The 17,429-nt window shown below is 42.5% G+C and overlaps 1 protein-coding gene across 11 annotated transcripts in view; it reads left to right on the forward strand.

The window, feature by feature from the left end:
* Nucleotides 1-17,429, forward strand: part of SLC39A11 (solute carrier family 39 member 11) — a 352,088-nt gene that overhangs the window by 159,478 nt on the left and 175,181 nt on the right. The window lies entirely within an intron of this gene.

The following is a 17,429-nucleotide window of genomic DNA, read 5'->3' on the forward strand; positions in this document are numbered from 1 at the left end:
TTGACCACCTACTGTGTGCTTTCCTGTCCAGGTTGAGGCTCCTTCTCTCAAGCCCTCTTGCCAAGCAGCCAAGAGGCAGGATTCATAATTCTTATTTTAAGCCTTAATTAAAAGCCTCTCCTCTTTGAGGCTTGTGTTGTCTGCCTTTGGCACTCTTGTTTCAGTCAGCGCAAGCTACCTGCTGTAACAAACAGCCCCTAAAGCCCCAGTAAGGGATTATTTCTTGCTCAAGCCACAGTTCCATTTGGGTAGGTTGGGAAAGGGTGTTCTGCTCCCTGCCCTGGCCCATGCCCCTTGCTCTATTCGGGCCCCCAGACTCTGTTCATCTGTTGGCTCCCAGGATCTTGGAGTTCTCTACTAGATCCTCTGCATTTGGCCTGCAGACAAGGAAAGAGCATAAGCAAGGAGGAGTTTGTGAGAGATTTTTTAGGAGCCAAGTCTAGAAAAGTTGTATGTTTCTTCTACCCATATTCCATTGGCCAGAACCGAGTCAGATGGCCTAGCTCGCTGCCAGGAATGTTGGGAAGTGCAGCCTCCCTGGATGCCCAGGAGGAAGAGGAAATGGAGATTGGTGAACACATGGCGGTCGCCCCGACCCCCCATTGCTAACAGCTCCCACGTGGACAGTTCTTGGTGTGCTCTTCATCCGTCCTCCCTTGTGGTCACTCCCTGAGTCTTGTTCTCCGTTCAGACTTACACTTCAGTGTCTTACCCTCTGACTTCAGCATCCTGTCTTTCCATGCCCCTTATTGCTCTGCTTCCTCCAGAGACCTCTGTTTTGGGCATTTTTTTACAGTCATCACTCCTCCTTTCCTTGGTTTCTTTCCTACCTTCCCCCAATCCTCTGAACTGCTGTCTTCCCAGGCCTCTTACTTCTCTCACACCTTGTCCTCCTACCTCAGCCAGGACCAATCCTACAAGCCATCTTACTCCCCGACATTGGCCGCCAAGGGCTGCTGAAAAAGTTCACACGCAATCACAGGGATCAGTGCCATTCCAGATTCCAGATCTCCACCTCAGCTCGGCCCTCAAGGCTTGGTTAGCCCTTTCTATCGTGCATTTGGCGATTACTGTTCAAAGAGTCACTGAACTCCTTAAGCCCCCTTCTCAATCTTCATCCTCTCAGCAGACAACTTCAAAATAGACAATAAGGCAAGGGCACCCTCAGCTTCCTGCTCCCCTCACTCCAAGCATACCCATTTATTAACTATCTTCTTTTCTTCAGCCCCAGAAGATGAGGTGTCTGCTCCCCCAACTCACGGTCAGTTATTTGTTCCTCCTGCGTGGTCTTCTCCCCTTCCTCCTTCTTCCATCAAGTCTCCCTTCTTCCTCGACATCCCCTCCCCTCCCGGCTCTTTCAGTCGCTTCACACATGCTTGTACATCTTTTCTCTTGAAAAAAGGTCTTCCCTCACCCCTGCTACCCCCTCTAACTGCCACCCACTTTTCTTTTCTCATCCTTTTCAACAAAACTTCTGAAAATAGAGCTGTTTCCATTTCTTCACCTCCCATCACCTCCTGACCGGTGAGTCTGAACGTCAAATCCGATGGGAAATTGTGTCATTGTCACTGAAATTCCCCGTACATTGCCATGGTTAGCCTCGGCCTCTTTTTGAAAATATCTTCCCCTCGCTTCTATGACCCTTCTCCCTCCCAGTCCTCATCCTTCCTTTCTGGCACTATCTTACCAATCTCCCTTTGGGCTTCTCTTTCTTTGCCTGTCCAGTAAGTCAGTGATTTGATTTGTTTTTTGTTTTCCCCCTAGCATTTCATCAGCATCCCCTTTTTTCTTTTTATTCACATTCTTTCCTGGGGGTCTCTCCCAGGTTCACAGTTCTACTGAGATATTATGGGCTGAGGCGTCCAAATCGATTATCCAGTAAACTTTCTTTTGTGGATGTCGGAATCAGATATCCCCACTCTTGTTGGAAATCTTTGTTTGTCCAGCAGTCACTTATCTTCAGCGGATCAGGAAGACCTGATCTCCTTTTTCCTGACCTCAGCTTTTTCTGTCTCCTGTATTCCTCATATCAGGAAGAAGTTAATGGAACCAAATCTACTCAGCCTTTCAAGCCAGAAACCTCACCATCATTTCTCTCTCCTCCTTTTTTCTAATTCCCCAAATCCACTTAGTACCCAAGCCCTGCTGATTTTGCTTCATAAATATCTCTTGAATTCCTTCCCACTACGACTGGTCTACTTGAACTCCCGGTTATTAATTGCCTGGACCATTCCAATGACCTCCTTGCACATTGCCCTGCCTCTGGTCTTGCCCCATCTCTCACCCACCTAACTCTATGCATTTACTTGATTTCAACACTTTGTCTCAGAGTCCATTGCTCCTTACTGGCATCCAAGCCGCGTAAACAATACAATACGTGGTTACCTAGTGCAAGTCAAATATAGTCCTGTAGGATGAATCAAAACAAAATAAAGTATCCTGGTGCTATGCTGTACAAGTGGGTGCTATGCTGTGGGTGCTTGTGGCTCAGGATAAAATTACTAGTGACAGCATCAGATGTGGATTATGAAAGAGCCGAATCAAATGATTTAGATGAAACTAAAAGTTATGTGCTGTTGAAAATTGTTTGATGACTCAAGAAGTCTCTCTTGTGAATGCAACAACACTGATGTCAAAGACACAAGAATGGAATAAAACTGTTTTGTGAAATGTGAGAATGAGCAAAGGCAGCATTTCTAAGTTAATGTATTATTTATATAATATTTTATTTTAAATATGTGTGCATAACTAAATTAATGAATTAAGTAGTTCAGATAGACATTTGACTATTCCATCCACCTCTGGATCTCCAAAAGTTTGTATATTCAAGTTGGCTAACTCCTTCCTTTTGAATGGGAAAATGGAGATTTGCTCTATATTCATAGTCAGTGCACATTTGGGCAATATAAGAGTTTATTAGAATTTTGTTTGACCGTTAGACCTCCTCCTGACTGTGTCTGTGCTCTATGGCACCATGCCTCTGCAACTGTAGCTTGTTATTTCCCAACAGTTACCTTGTTTGAAACAAGCTTAGAGCTGATCAAGTGATAACCCAGTGTGGGACTCTGAAAAGATCATGCCTTATAAGATGCTTAGAAGCTTCTCTATTTAGGCTAATGAAGGTCCCAGAAGGCCTTTTGAAACACTTCTTGTTCCTAAATCTGAGTCAACAGGCAACCACCAACCCCGTCTGTTGGTAGTGGGTAGAAATGGTGTATTTGGGGTCTGTCGAGTGGCTTTGTTCATATCTGTGAAAGTTCCTGGATTGAAAGTTAGTGTGTTTGTACAGCCCTTTTCTTAGCACTGTGGTGAGATACCAAAGAAATAGAAGGCATATTTTAGACCTTCCAGTACCTTATAATTTAACGGAGTTCAAAAAGTTTAGTCTTAGAGTCTTGAGATGAATATAAAGGCCCCCCATCTCACACACAGTACCTTCATCTCAGTGTCCGTGGAATAATTACTCAGTCCTGACTTGTATTACTCTGGAAAGAATTTTCTAGCTCTTGAGACAGCTCAGTTAACAAAAACAGGAAAAAATTGCATGTTTTTAGAAACAGTGACTTGAGTGCAAGGGAAATGGAGTTTCCAAGGCAGGAACGGAACAAGTTAGGAACATTTCATTTCTAAATTCCCTCTTAAAACAATCGAGAGATGGGGAAAATAATTTTTTTCACAAGCACATTCATATTTAGGGTTTAGGTTTATATTCAGTTAGAATTGAAAGAACAAATGGAAGCAGAGATCTGCTGAGGAAAGCTGGTAGTTTTTTTTTTTTTTGAAAGCTGGTATTTTTAATGAGCATTTTTTTTCTTTTCTATATTTGCTGTAGTCCAAGCAAGCGTGTACACAAATAGCCACAATTTGTAAATTGTTCCTGACATATTTTCTGCTCTTTGAATTCCCTGAGTGCCTGCAGCATAATTAGAGAGAAGCAATCTTTTGCATCAGCAATAGGAAAAAGGATATGGTTTCAGCATGCAAATAAGATGTTACCTAAACAGAAAATTATAGATGCGCAGCGACTGTCCTCATCATGGAGGCAGAAGGGGAGCTATTGAAGGCAGTGGGAACCGTTCCTAGCTCTGTGCATGTGGTGCTGACATTTCTCTCTGCTGCTCAGAGCCACCTACTGCAGACACAGGCACAGGGAAGATGGTGCAGATGGAAGAGTAGGAATGCAAAACCCTTAGGAGAAATGCACGCAGCCTTCGTGGATGTTTCCTTTGTGGGTTTGAGGCTGTGGACTTGAAAACAGAGTTCTTGGTATGCTTCCTCTGCTCTGTTGCATAGCCCCCTCTCTGATGTAGCGTGGAAGAGCTAGACAAACTTTACAAGGGGTAAAGCTCCTAGCTTCAGTGGATGACCGATTGGTTGAGGAACTGATTCATTCATCCACTCACTCGGTGAGTGTCTATTGGGTGCCATCCTAAACTCCGGGGCTGCATCAGCATACCAAAAAAGACAAAGTGCCTGCCCTTAAAGGGCTTATATCCAGTGGGACAAAAATACATCATATAATCTTCTCTTGTTCTATGGGGAAAAATAAAGCAGAGTACTTAGGATGGAAGTGTGGCTGGGCTGTTATTTTAGATAAGATGGTTAAGGAAGACCTCTCAAAGAAAGTTTTTTTTTTTTTTTTTTTTTTAAGATTGGCACCTGAGCTAACAACTTTTGGCAATCTTTTTTTTTTTTCCTACTTTTTTCTTTCCAAATCCCCCCAGTACATAGTTGTATATTTTAGTTGTGGGTCCTTCTAGTTGTGGCATGTGGGATGCCACCTCAACATGGCCTGATGAGCAGTGCCATGTCTGCACCCAGGATCCGAACCCTGGGCTGCCGAAGCGGAGCGTGCAAACTTAACCACTCGGCCATGGGGCTGGCCCCCAGACAGTGGTTTTTGAGAAGAGACTTGAATGATGTGAGGGAAGGGACCATTAAAGTGTCTGTGGAGAGGGTATTCTGGTCAGAGGGAGCAACCTGGTCAAAGGGAATACTCCAGTCAGAGGTAGAATCCTGGCCAGAGGGAGCATCCTGGTTAGAGGAGGCAGCACTGAGAAGGCCCTGGAGCTGGGAAGTGCTAGGTCTTTGAGGAATAGCCGGGAGACCAGTGTGGGTAAGGGGAACATGGAAGACAGGCAGTCAGCAAGGCAGACAGACCTTGAACCACTAGGGCCTGCAGATTTCATTCCAAGTATGACAGGAAGCCGTCAGGAGGTTTTGATCAGAGGAGTTACATGAGTTGACCCAAGTTACAAAGTGTCATTCTGGTGGCCATGTGTAAAGTAGATTCTGAGAGCTGGGGGACAAGAGTGGAATCCAGGTTGAGAGGATATGTTTGTAGTGGAGGAGCGGGTGACTTGAACTGGAGAGATAGTGGTGGAGTTGAATGTTGGGCTGATGGGATTTGCTGATGGATGAGGATGCTGAGAGAGGAGAAAGACCAAGGAAGATTCCTAGACTTTGGAATGGAACAACTGGGTGAATGGCTGGAGAAGAACAAGTTTGGGGTGGGAGGACATCAGGAATTCTGTATCTGAGATGCCTTTTAAATATCCAAGTAGCAGTATCGAACAGGCAGAAGGAGCCGTAACTTTGGAGTTCATAGAGATGTCTGGGCTGGCGATAGAAATTTGGGAATGGTGAAAGCCATGGGGTTGGCTGAGATCAGTTAGGGAGTGAGTGTAGGCAGGAGAGATAGAGGGCTGAGGGCTGAGGACTGAGCACCAGGGCCCTTGGTTTAGAAGTCAGGAAGTTGAGAAAAATCCAGCAGAGGAGACTGATGAGGAGTGGTCAGTAAGAACATAGTAATACCAGAAGAGTGTAATGTTTTGCAAGCCGCATGAGAAATGTTCAAAAAGCAGGAATTGGTGACCATGTGAAATGCTGAGAAGATAAGTGAGATGAGGTCTTGGAAGTGACCACTGTGTTGGGCCAAATAGAGACCAGTGGTGATCTGACAAGAGTGGTCTCAGTAGAAGGGTGGAGATGAAAGGCTGATTGGAGTGGATTGAAGAGACAATGAGAGATTGGCAAGTGAAAACAGTGAATATAGATGATTCTATTGAGGATTTTTGTTGTAAAAAGGGGGCAGAGGAATAGAGTGGTGGCTGAGGGGGGTGTGATTTCAATGGCAGGACTTTTTTTTAAGAGAGAGAGATTATACAAGGTGTATACTAATAGAAATAATCCACTAGAAAGGGAGAAATTGATGACCCAGGAGAATTGCAGGAGCAATGTTGCTGGGCAGGTGAGGGGGATGGGATAGGAGTAAGGATGGTCCATCTGTGCGTCAGGACAGAAGGCAGAGCAGAGGACGCAGATACAGGAACATGGTACGTGTGGTGGTGGCAGGTTGAGGACATTTTCTTTCAATTTCCCAGTGAAATAAGAAAGAAGAAAAGAATACCAACTGGGAGGAAGGAAGTTTTGGAGGATTAGGAAGTAAAGACATGTCTTCTCCAGGGAAATGTAGTAGAAATGCCAGGGAGCCTGGAGAGATTTCAAATCAGGCCAGGCACGATGGCAGTATGTTTGTCTCCAGCCCCCTTCAGCTCCTTGGGAACAAGTGCAGAGAAGATGGAGGGTTGACATTAGCTAGGTATGTATGCAGGTATATGCCAGAGGGTGGTTATAACGTGGGACCACTGCTGAGTAAGGGGGGAAGTAAGGACACAAGGCGAGTACTGAAAGTATAAGAAGTAGTTGAGCCAATGGAGTAGAGGTGCCAGTAGGACCAAAGAATTATGGGATTGAAGGTTTAGAAGGATGCCTGGAATCCTGGCCTGGAATTGAGATTTTGGAGGTAGTTCCTTTGTAAGTAATGCCCTTGGGATTTGTTGGCTGAAATAGTGTGTAGGACAGGTTCATTGGAGGCGAGGCAAGTGAAGAACGAAATAAGGAACCAAAACCAAGGTATTGAATGGTTTGTCCACATGAATACTGACATTAATTATGGTGCTTAAATCTTCAATGAATAGAGGAAGGGTCTAGGTGAGAACTACATGATTACAAGAGATGACCTGTTAGCTAACAGTATTAGAGGGGTGTAAGAAAGTACTAATAACATTAATCTCAGCTTTGGAATGTGTTCACAGCTGCATAGACCCAACACCTAATTTGAATAACTATGGGACTTCAGTTAAGTAGGCAGGAATCGTTGACATTCCAAGCTCAGTAACAAGCTATTTAATCTGAAGGTAGAGAGGCAGCAGAATCTAAAGAACAGCTCCTCTGAAAATGCAGGAAAAACCCAGAAGCTGATTTGAGAATCCAAATCTAGTGCACTAGAAATCTCTTCTATTTTGATAGCCTACAAGTTTCCTCAGAAGTCCTTGAGACAGCCAGATAAGAATTGCCATGTTTCGATGATCCTCTAGAAACATACACACAAAACCATTCAAGGGCTGCAGAAGCTTTGTCTAGCAGGCTTTTTTAAGGTGATGCTCAGTCTGAAGAAAGTTAAGTATCCTTCTACAGCAAGAAAGATGTGTCAATTATTACTGTTTTATCATATATTTAGTGACGAGTCACACTCTTTATGCATTTTTCTTTTTCCAGATGAGCTTTAGAATCTCTTTATCCCGTTTAAAAATTTTATTGTTATTTTGGCTGGAATTCTATTAAAGCTGTTCCTTCAAAAAGAGTTCGTAGTTTAACGGTTTGCAAGTTTTTAATTCAAGAACGCAGAATGCCTCTTCATCTATTTCCTATTTTGTGTATTTCATTTTGCCTCATGTTTTCCTTTTTATTAAAGTCTGCTCTTCAAGACAGACCCCAGAACCTTCCGGCTCACATATCCCACCATAGCAATATAGTCTGGTCTTTAAGATTCTGAATATGATAGTTTAGAACAGAAGGCTGCCTGTCCATCTAAAGCAAGATAAGTAAATTAACGGGTGTCTGTGTCTTCACTCTGGACGCTAAGTGAGGCTGAGAGCAGATTATCCACTTTCGCATAGTCGTGCTTCCTGCACCTTTGTTCGTGGGGCTAGATATCTTCCAAAAAATTTAAAACTAAGGACTCCTGAGCACAGCCTTGTACTGCAGTTGATGAAGAGCAGGCTGGATGGAAATAACGCTCTGAGGATTCATTGTCTGAAATGCGATTTGACATCATCCACTCTCCTGCAGATGGCTGGGCAGCAGTCCAGCAGTCCGTGGACCAGTGCTGCCCGGGGCCGTCAGCAGGGACGTGCTGCTTTGTAGAGCCAAACCCGGGGCAGCCAGCAGGCCCAGCGGGCACTGTGGTTAGTTATAACAGATTCTCCTCTCCATGGGCAGAGTCAGACTAAAGACCAGTCCCTATTTGGGCCCAGCAGGAGAAGGTAACACTTCCGTCTTTGAACTGTGATGTAGAAAGATAGCATTTCCTTCCCTCCAAAATAAGGAGGGATGGGGCTTGTGTGAAGCCATCTTCACGGCTTTCTCCCGGACCAGGTCTTTCTGATGAGGCCAGAACACATTTTGATTGGCTGTTTCTCTCTTACAACTTGCTGACAATGGTCACTTCTCAGTCAAGCCTCAGGAAATGTTGTCCCCTCACCCTGGATCAGTCACATTCACCAGGGTAACAGGGACTTGAGCCTGGAATACCTTCCCTGTGACTACCTGGCTACCTCCTACCTCCATGAAACTTTAAAAAGCTTTGGTATTGAGGATGCTTGAGCATCAGTTTTGCACCATTTAAATATGACACAGATGTATGCTTCAACTGGCTCAGTTATCAGGAAGGTGCCATTCTGGGTCATCTTTGTGATTTTCATCCAAACTTTTGGCAGCAGCCCTCTGTGGCTTTACAGAGGCTTTGAAGAGGAAGCGGTATTGAGAAAACAGAGCCAGTACAGGCAGTTGTGGTAACATCCAGGCCTGCGAGCACAGGTGGACTCACGGATGCCTGTGTTAATAGTATGTGGCGTGCTCTATGTAGAACACAGCCCTTGACCATGTGTTATGCGGTTTTCGCTCACACACGCCCAAGCCCCCGCTGAGCCAATCCACCCGAGTGACTCAGGGCCGAGGGATGAACCCTCTCAATAATTCCACTTAAAAGCATCTTCTGCCTCAAGTAGGCGGTGAGGTCTTTCATCCAGAAAAGCACTCAACCCCGTCCTGCTGAAGTCAGACGTTATTCGTCGCCTGTGATTAGAGCTCCAGATGAAACTCAGACTAGATGAGATAGACGATTGCATTAAGTGACTTGAATGAGTGAAAGAGCAGAGCAGGCCAGCTTAATAATATGGTTTAACGACATCTATGTGGAGCTGCAACTCTGGGGTCAGTCCTGGAGCAGTCAAAGAAATTAGGGACAGAGCAGTGAAATTAATATATTATGGCCTTCTGAGAGTCTGGGAACATCTTTCTAATCATCACACTTGGATTTTCTGAGTGTTTTTCTTCTCCCTGTCTCTTGAATTGCGAGTATAGGTAGTGTGTTTTTTAAAGAGGGAATTCAAAAGCTGCTGTTTTTTTTTTTTAACTTTTTATTAAGATTATGATAGTTTACAACTGTGTGAAATTTCAGTTGTACATTATTGTTAGTTGTGTTGTAGGTACGCCACTTCACCCTTTGTGCCCTCCCCCCACACCCCCTTTCCCCTGGTAACCACCGATCAGTTCTCTTTGTCTGTATGTTAACTTCCACCTATGAGTGGAGTCATACAGAGTTCATCTTTCTCTGTCTGGCTTATTTCACTTAACATAATACCTTCAAGGTCCATCCATGTTGCTGTGAATGGGATGATTTTGTCTTTTTTTATGGCTGAGTAGTATTCCAGTGTATATATATACTGTATCTTCTTTATCCAATCATCAGTTGCTGGGCACTTAGGTTGCTTCCACATCTTGGCTATTGTAAATAATGCTGCGATGAACATAGGGGTGCATGGGACTCTTGGAATTGCTGATTTCAGGTTCTTAGGATAGATACCCAGTAGTGGGATGGCTGGGTCATAAGGTATTTCTATTTTTAACTTTTTGAGAAATCTCCATACTGTTTTCCATAGTGGCTGCACCAGTTTGCATTCCCACCAACAGTGTATGAGGGTTCCTTTTTCTCCACAACCTCTCCAACATTTGTCACTTTTTGTTTTGGATATTTTTGCCATTCTAACAGGTGTAAGGTGATATCTTAGTGTAGTTTTGATTTGCATTTCCCTGATGATTAGTGATGATGAACATCTTTTCATGTGTCTATTGGCCATCCGTATATCTTCTTTGGAGAAATGTCTGTTCATGTCCCCTGCCCATTTTTTGATCAGGTTGTTTGATTTTTTGTTGTTGAACTGTGTGAGTTCTTTATATATTATGGAGATTAACCCTTTGTTGGATAAATAACTTGTAAATATTTTTTCCCAATTAGTGGGTTGTTTTTTTGTTTCAATCCTGTTTTCATTTGCCTTGAAGAAGCTCTTTAGTCTGATGAAGTCCCATTTGTTTATTCTTTCTATTGTTTCCCTCATCTGAAAAGATTCTTTTGAAACTGATGTCAAAGAGTGTACTGCCTATATTCTCTTCTAGAAGACTTATTGTTTCAGGCCTAATCTTTAGGTCTTTGATCCATTTTGAGTTTATTTTTGTGAATGGTGAAAAAGAATGGTCAATTTTCCTTCTTTTACATGTGGCTGTCCAGTTTTCCCAGCACCATTTGTTGAAGAGACGAAAGCTGCTGTTTTGATTGCTTCCTTAGAATGTCCTCCTCTGGAATGCCCAGATAATTTAGTATTATTATTAACAATAACAACCACCTCTAGCAGATGGCATGGGATGGAGGAATAAAACAGACCAAGAAATCCTAGGCCATAGCTTCTTGTTCAGTAGAGACTGAAGAAAAAATACACACAATCTGTAGCTGCAAGAGAGAAGCTAAAGCAATTGTGCATCCTGGGAGGCTAAGTGCACACGTTTGTTTAGGCAGCTGGGATGTTTTCACATCTATTAAAGCAGATTTTATGAAATTGGGGGCCTCTCTTGTTTCCAAGAAGGTGTCTTCTTGTCATTTGCAGAAATTTCTAAATCAGCAACAGACTTTGTCATATTTCCCAAAGTGATCCATGGAATGCCAGCTCTACGAGATACCCATTAAAAAGAATAAAAGGAGAAAAAAAGAACATTCTGTGCTAGAATAGGTTTGGGAAATGACATATATTATATTCTCTTTTGGCAGAGTAATAATACCCATTTAGCATTTAGAAGCTCTGGAAATCCTTAGTTAACATTATTTAACCCAGAATTTTCCAGACATTTCTAGCAGCTTTATTGAGGTACAATTGATACACAATAAACTGTACACATTTACAAAGTACAGTTTGATGAATTTTGGCATATCCGTACACCTGTGAAAACATCGTTACAATCAAGATAATTCCTTTTTCTTGCTGCGCTGCGTTTCAGCTGTATCAGATATGTTTATCTGTCCACTTGTTGACGGACATTTGGGTTGTTTCCAGTTCGGGGCTATTACAAATAAGGCTGCAGTGGACATTTACGTACAAGTCTTTGTGTGGACGTATGCTTTCATTTCTTTTGGATAAATAACTAGGAGTGGAATGACTGATCATGTGGAAGGTGTATGTTTAACTTTTTAAGAAACTGTCGAACTGTTTTCCGAAGTGGTTCTACCATTTTATGTCGCAATCAGCAGTGTAGGAGAGCTCCAGCTCTTACACATCCTCACCAACACTTAGGATGTTCGGTCTTTGTAATTGTAGCTTAATAGACATGTGATGTTATTTCCTTGTGGTTTTAATTAGCATTTCCCTGGTGACTAACGATGGTGAGCATCTTTCCGCGTGCTTATGTATCATCAACTCTTGTCTCCTCTCGGAAGTCTGCCATGTTCCCCCTGAGGTCCCTTTTGCTCTGCATCCTGGAGACTCTCTCAAGGTGGTAAGCTGGGAAAATCGTAGGGCTCATTTCACTTATTTCTTCTCTCTCAGAGATACTGTCTTTGATTGCCCGTTGCCCTCTTGAAAATGGTTATTTCTTATATTTTGTCTGTTTTGTTTTGTTTTGGTTGTTTCAGGTGGGAGAGTAAATCCAATCTGTGTTACTCCATCTTTACTGTAAACAGAAGCTTCTAAACATATTGTTTATGGGGTTTTTTGACTATAAAAATCAGTTTTTCTTGTCCATTTTTTCATCTCACAGAACTTTTGTTCTGTGGAACATGTATTCCAAAGATAAGATTATACTTAATACACTTGGTCAGGAGCCCTATGATATAATCAATGTATACCAGATTAATTTGACATATAGCCACAGCAATCTTCCTTGCATTTTCATTATGTGAAAAGTATGTGTTATGTACGTTTCATCTTAACATACCAGGTTTGTAATTGAGGCACACGTCACCTTTTCCATTTTAAAAATGAGGAAAGAGGGGCCAGCCCCGTGGCCAAGTAGTTAAGTTCACGTGCTCCGCTGCGGCGGCCCAGGGTTTCACTGGTTTCGACCCTGGGCGTGGACGTGGCCCCACTCGTCAGGCCATGCTGAGGGGGCGTCTCACATGCCACAACTAGAAGGACCCACAACTAAAATATACAACTATGTACTGGGGGGATTTGGGGAGAAAAAGCAGAAAGGAAAAAAAGGTCTCTTTCATCATTAAAAAAAAAATGTAGAAAGAGGGTCATGCACGTTTTTAATGAACATCTCTCAGCCATACTGGTCCTTAGTGAATATAGGTCTAGAAATACCCTTTTGCCTTTATTCTGGTCAAATTGAAGCCTGCAAAGGATGTACCACTGGCTTTCAGGATTAATGTGGATTTTATCTCTAACCCATCATCCTACTGCTATGAATGTGAACTTTCTAAAAATGCACAGTTGATGCAATGGTTTTTCTATTTAGAGGCTTAGAATTTCCAACAGTTGTAGGATGAGGTCAAATGTCCTTAACATGACATAAAAGCTTTTGTTATCTGTCTCTTGCCTGCTTTTAGTGTCCTCTCTTATTTTCCCCCTCGTGCACCTTGCCTTGCAGCCACATGGGGCTACTTGGAGTTCCAAAAAGACTGCCTCCTTCTTTGACATTTCCTTGCCTATAACACGTAATATTCCTTCTGTCTAGAGAACTCTTATCCCTCAAGATGGTTCCGACCTCTCTTTGAATCTGAAGACTTCTTTGACTTTCCAGGCAGAGTCAGCATTACTTTCTCCTGCTCCTCTGGTGCCTCTGCAAGCCGACACCAGTCTTAGCATTTCCTACTAAAGCTCTCTGTGCATTCCTCTTCCCATCCACCAGACGCACTAGATGGTGAGTTGTTTTTAAGCCAGCGACTTGGTCTCTGTTCATCCCCCAATCTCCAGCACACCTCAGAAGACAGTGGCTGGAAGGCAAGGGCACTCCAGGAGCGAGCACACCAAGACCACATTTTCCTCCTAGTGTGGACCTGGCTTGCTGGAGAATCAACAGATGTGGCTGAAGCCCCTGAGTGTGCCAGACCCTGCTAAATGACCGGGTAAATCATAAAATCTCATCACGGAGGTCCGTGAGTCTACTAAGGAGATGGTTTAGTGGCCTCAGCCTAGCACAGTGCTTCTTCAGTTCCGGGCAGCCTCCCCCGGGGTCCTGGCTCAGGCAGGATTGTGTTTGTTCCCTTCTGGATGGAGCTCGGGCCGCATAGGGTCCGGTATGTGTCTGTGGCCTGTTTGAGACAGCTGGCCAGTCCAACCAGGCTTCTCCAATTTGTTTCAGAGCAGCTGGCTCCCTTGTCAGTCTGTCCAAGAGAAGGTTCAGCTTCATTGGATTCTTTTGTCAAAGCCTCTCAATGTCCTTACATTCTACAGAATGAGGCGGTGTTTTGGTTGCTGTTAAAAAAATTTGTTTATTGTTTTTAAAGAGATGGTACATTTTCGTGTTGAAGTTGATCACTCTGATTGCTCAGCAGAGAATATTTTGCTCCATGTTTAAACAATGGTTTAAAGGAGACTTTTATGCGATGTCTTCCCAAATGGGGGGGTCCTCTTTCTCTCACGGATTTCCAGGAGCAGCAAAGTTACAACAAAATACGATGTTTTAAAAAATGTTAGAATATAGGATTTTTTTCATTTTGTTGGCAGAGATTCAGAGAAACCACAGTGTGATGCCACCATGTCTCAAAAATATTTTTAAAGTCCTTTTGCTACAAATATGCTGTCTCAAGTTTCCTATTTTGCCCTTCCGCATAATTTATTGTGCTTATTTGCATTACTTCTTTAGAGCTGAGCAGTAGCTGATATTGAAAAGCTTAAGTATCAGTATGAAAAACTATAAATTTTCTATGTGTGGGTGAATTTTTCATAGGATTTAAATTTCAGGTCTAAGGAAATATTGTATGCACAGTATGGAGTGAAATTTCCTTTGTTCAGAATTTGATGTTGATTTTCTAGTTACCCCATCAGAGTCAGCTGAATGTTAGCTTCAACATGTAGGGAAAGGGCGGCGTCTTGCCGGCCCAGAATCCTCTTCATACAGTTCCTTGGTGCTTCTTTTTCTGTAACCCTTTGTCCCTAGGACACGAGTTAATGATCTAAGATTAATTAATAACCATTTGGAGTTGCAAGAAATTTTTGTGTGTATGTATATTTTCCTAAGGAGACTGCCAGTACCTTTCATCAAGTTCTCAAAGACATCTGTAATCACAGAAAAAATTAAAAATCACTTTTTAGGGACAAGATATGGGAGTTGTCTGGGGAGAGGTGAAAGCTAACGTTTATTTGGCACCCTGTTGATGTGAGGTGACCTGTGTTGACAGGCAATCCTGTTCTACATTGCGTGCCTTTGCTCTTGAGGCAATGACTTCCAGGAGCCTAGGGTCAAGGTAATGGCACACAGGCAGAGCCAAGTAATGATGCCACTATTGAAGTAAGGATGCCACTGTTGGATAGCCTCATTGAAGTTCTTGTTTCTCAGATGCTGTCTCCCACTCTCAAATCTCTTAGGTTGTCATGAGAAGCTAGTCCTGATATTTTCAAGAATCTTCTTTGGAGACAGGAGCATGCTGAGACATGGATCAGCTCCAGGGCTCAAAGATTTGGACTGCCAAGTACCTCTGACAGACCCAAAACCAGAGCAGAAACTCTTGATAAATGGCATGGGATTTTTTTTTTAAAATTAAGTCCTAGGACCACCATGCTCTCCATGATGGATGAAAGAACCACTTAGACATTGACATTTAGCATTCTCAATTTATCTTCCTAATAGAAATTTAAGGAGCAAGAGTACAGATCACTTAAGATGCTAAGAACATTTAGAACAAATTCATTATTAAAGAGTAGTAGAAATTACTTTAACCCTGTTTCCAGAGGAGGAATGCAGAATTAACTATTGCAGAAGGGTTAAGAAGTGAGAAACAGATGAGAGTAGGTAAAAGCAGGGAGAACAAGAGAAACTCCTACCCTTGTATTACATTGAAATACCACTGCTGCTCTGTCTGGATCTGCAGCTCTCAAATGGGCGTTACCTCCATTGACTTTGATGGAGTTTCTCTGTGGTCAAGCAGTGGAACCAGCATGGTAGCCCCCAAGTTATTTAGGAACCAATTCTAGGAAAGAGTCAAAGTCTATAAGTCATATTTTTCATTTATCTACATGAAACTGTTGGAGGAGCAGCTCATGAAGCTAAAATTTGTCTCATTCCTCCAGGTATTTGAAAGCATTAGTTAGTGACAACTCTGCTGCCCTTAAGTTCTCCTGGTGAAAGACTGCGAATGAAGCCTTGCCGGTTTCTAAGAGTTCAGACTCTGAACTCAGAGGATATTCTGTCATTTTAGATACCTCTAAAAAAAATTAGACAGGGTCAATCTTGGTGACTTTTTTAACTCTAGGAAATTTATAAATGGAGAAGCTAATTAGCTTGCTTCTCTTCGTGCCACCTATTCAGAGAATGTGTGTTGTGTGTGTGTGTCTGCTACGTGCTGGTCCCCATTCCTGGCCCTGCCCTCAGGGCTGCAGCCCAGTGGTGGAAACAGAGGTGAAATAAACACATGGAAATACATGTATAGCTATAACTTTTGTCATGTTTCACGCAAGAAATGAACAAGGTGCTAGGATTAGGACCAGAAGATCTGCCTTTTTTTTAATGACTTGTGACTTGGTTATTTTTATAAAAATGATGTATGCTCTTTGTAAACATTTAAGCAACATGAAGGGCCCAGAGAAAAAGGCAAGAAATCTCCGCAAGAAATAATCAATATAAACATTTTATAGATACAGTTCTAGACGTCTGTCTCTGGATATTTACAGATAAAAGGATGGAAAGAATTTAATTTATATAGGAAGAGGATTACATACTGTTTTAAAAATAAGTATTGGGGCCCAGCCCGGTGGCACAGTGGTTAAGTTTGCACGTTCTGCTTTGCCGGCCCAGGGTTCACTGGTTCGCATTCCGGGTGTGGACATGGCACTGCTTGGCAAGCCATGCTGTGGTGGGTGTCCCACATATATAAAGTAGAGGAAGATGGGCACGGATGTTAGCTCAGGACCCGTCTTCCTCAGCAGAAAGAGGAGGATTGGCAGCAGATGTTAGCTCAGGGCTAATCTTCCTCAAAAAAAAAAAAAAAAAGTATTAAATTAGATTATATTTAAATTTAGCTGCAGCAAGAGAAGTTGAGGTATAGCTAAAGGAATTGCTAAACTTTATATAGATATTTCTTTACTAAAAGAGATATTTATTTGTCAAAGATCTAAAAAGAAAAGAAAAAATAGTATGAGAACTCGTAAGAAGATGTGTTTTAATTTTTTTCGTTTAAAATATATATAAATATTTTATACCTCATGGAGTGATTCTCTCTTACAAAAGTACACTTTCTTGCACCTTCTCCCAGCTCCAGATTATGTATTCATATTAGTGTTATTTGATCTGATTCATGATGTTCATGTCGTCTTCTGGCTATTTTGTCCTATAGAAACGCATTCATTGGTCACCACAACGTCTGTTAGGATGGTTCCCCTGTTCCCGAGTCTCTTTTGAGTCAATCCATGGATGAATGGGTTGCATCACGCAGCCGTCTTTTTGAGACGGGCTTCTGGTGTCCTTGTTCCCTCCTAATCTTGCATGTTGAGTTTGGGACTGCTGATGAATAAAGCTGCTAGGAACATTTTTGCATAAGAGTTTTTGGACATATATTTTCACTTGTTTTCGGAAAATACCTAGGAGTGGAACTGCTGGATCATAGGGTACACGTGTGTTATACTTTATAGGAAACTGCCAAACAGTTTTCCAAAGTGGTTGTACTATTTGACACGTCTGTCATCAGTGTTGGAGAGTTCTAGTTGTTTCACACCCCTGCCAACATTTGGTGTGGTCAGTCTTGTGAGTTCTAACCATTCTGTATTCTAGTGTGTATGAAATGGTATCTTGTAGTTTCACGTTATATTTCCCTGATGACTGAAATGTTGAGCACACTGTTATGTTCTTATGGGCTATTTGTAAATGTACTTTTGCAAAGC

The sequence above is a fragment of the Equus caballus genome, chromosome 11 (genome assembly GCF_041296265.1).
Source record: "Equus caballus isolate H_3958 breed thoroughbred chromosome 11, TB-T2T, whole genome shotgun sequence".
NCBI lineage: Eukaryota > Metazoa > Chordata > Mammalia > Perissodactyla > Equidae > Equus > Equus caballus.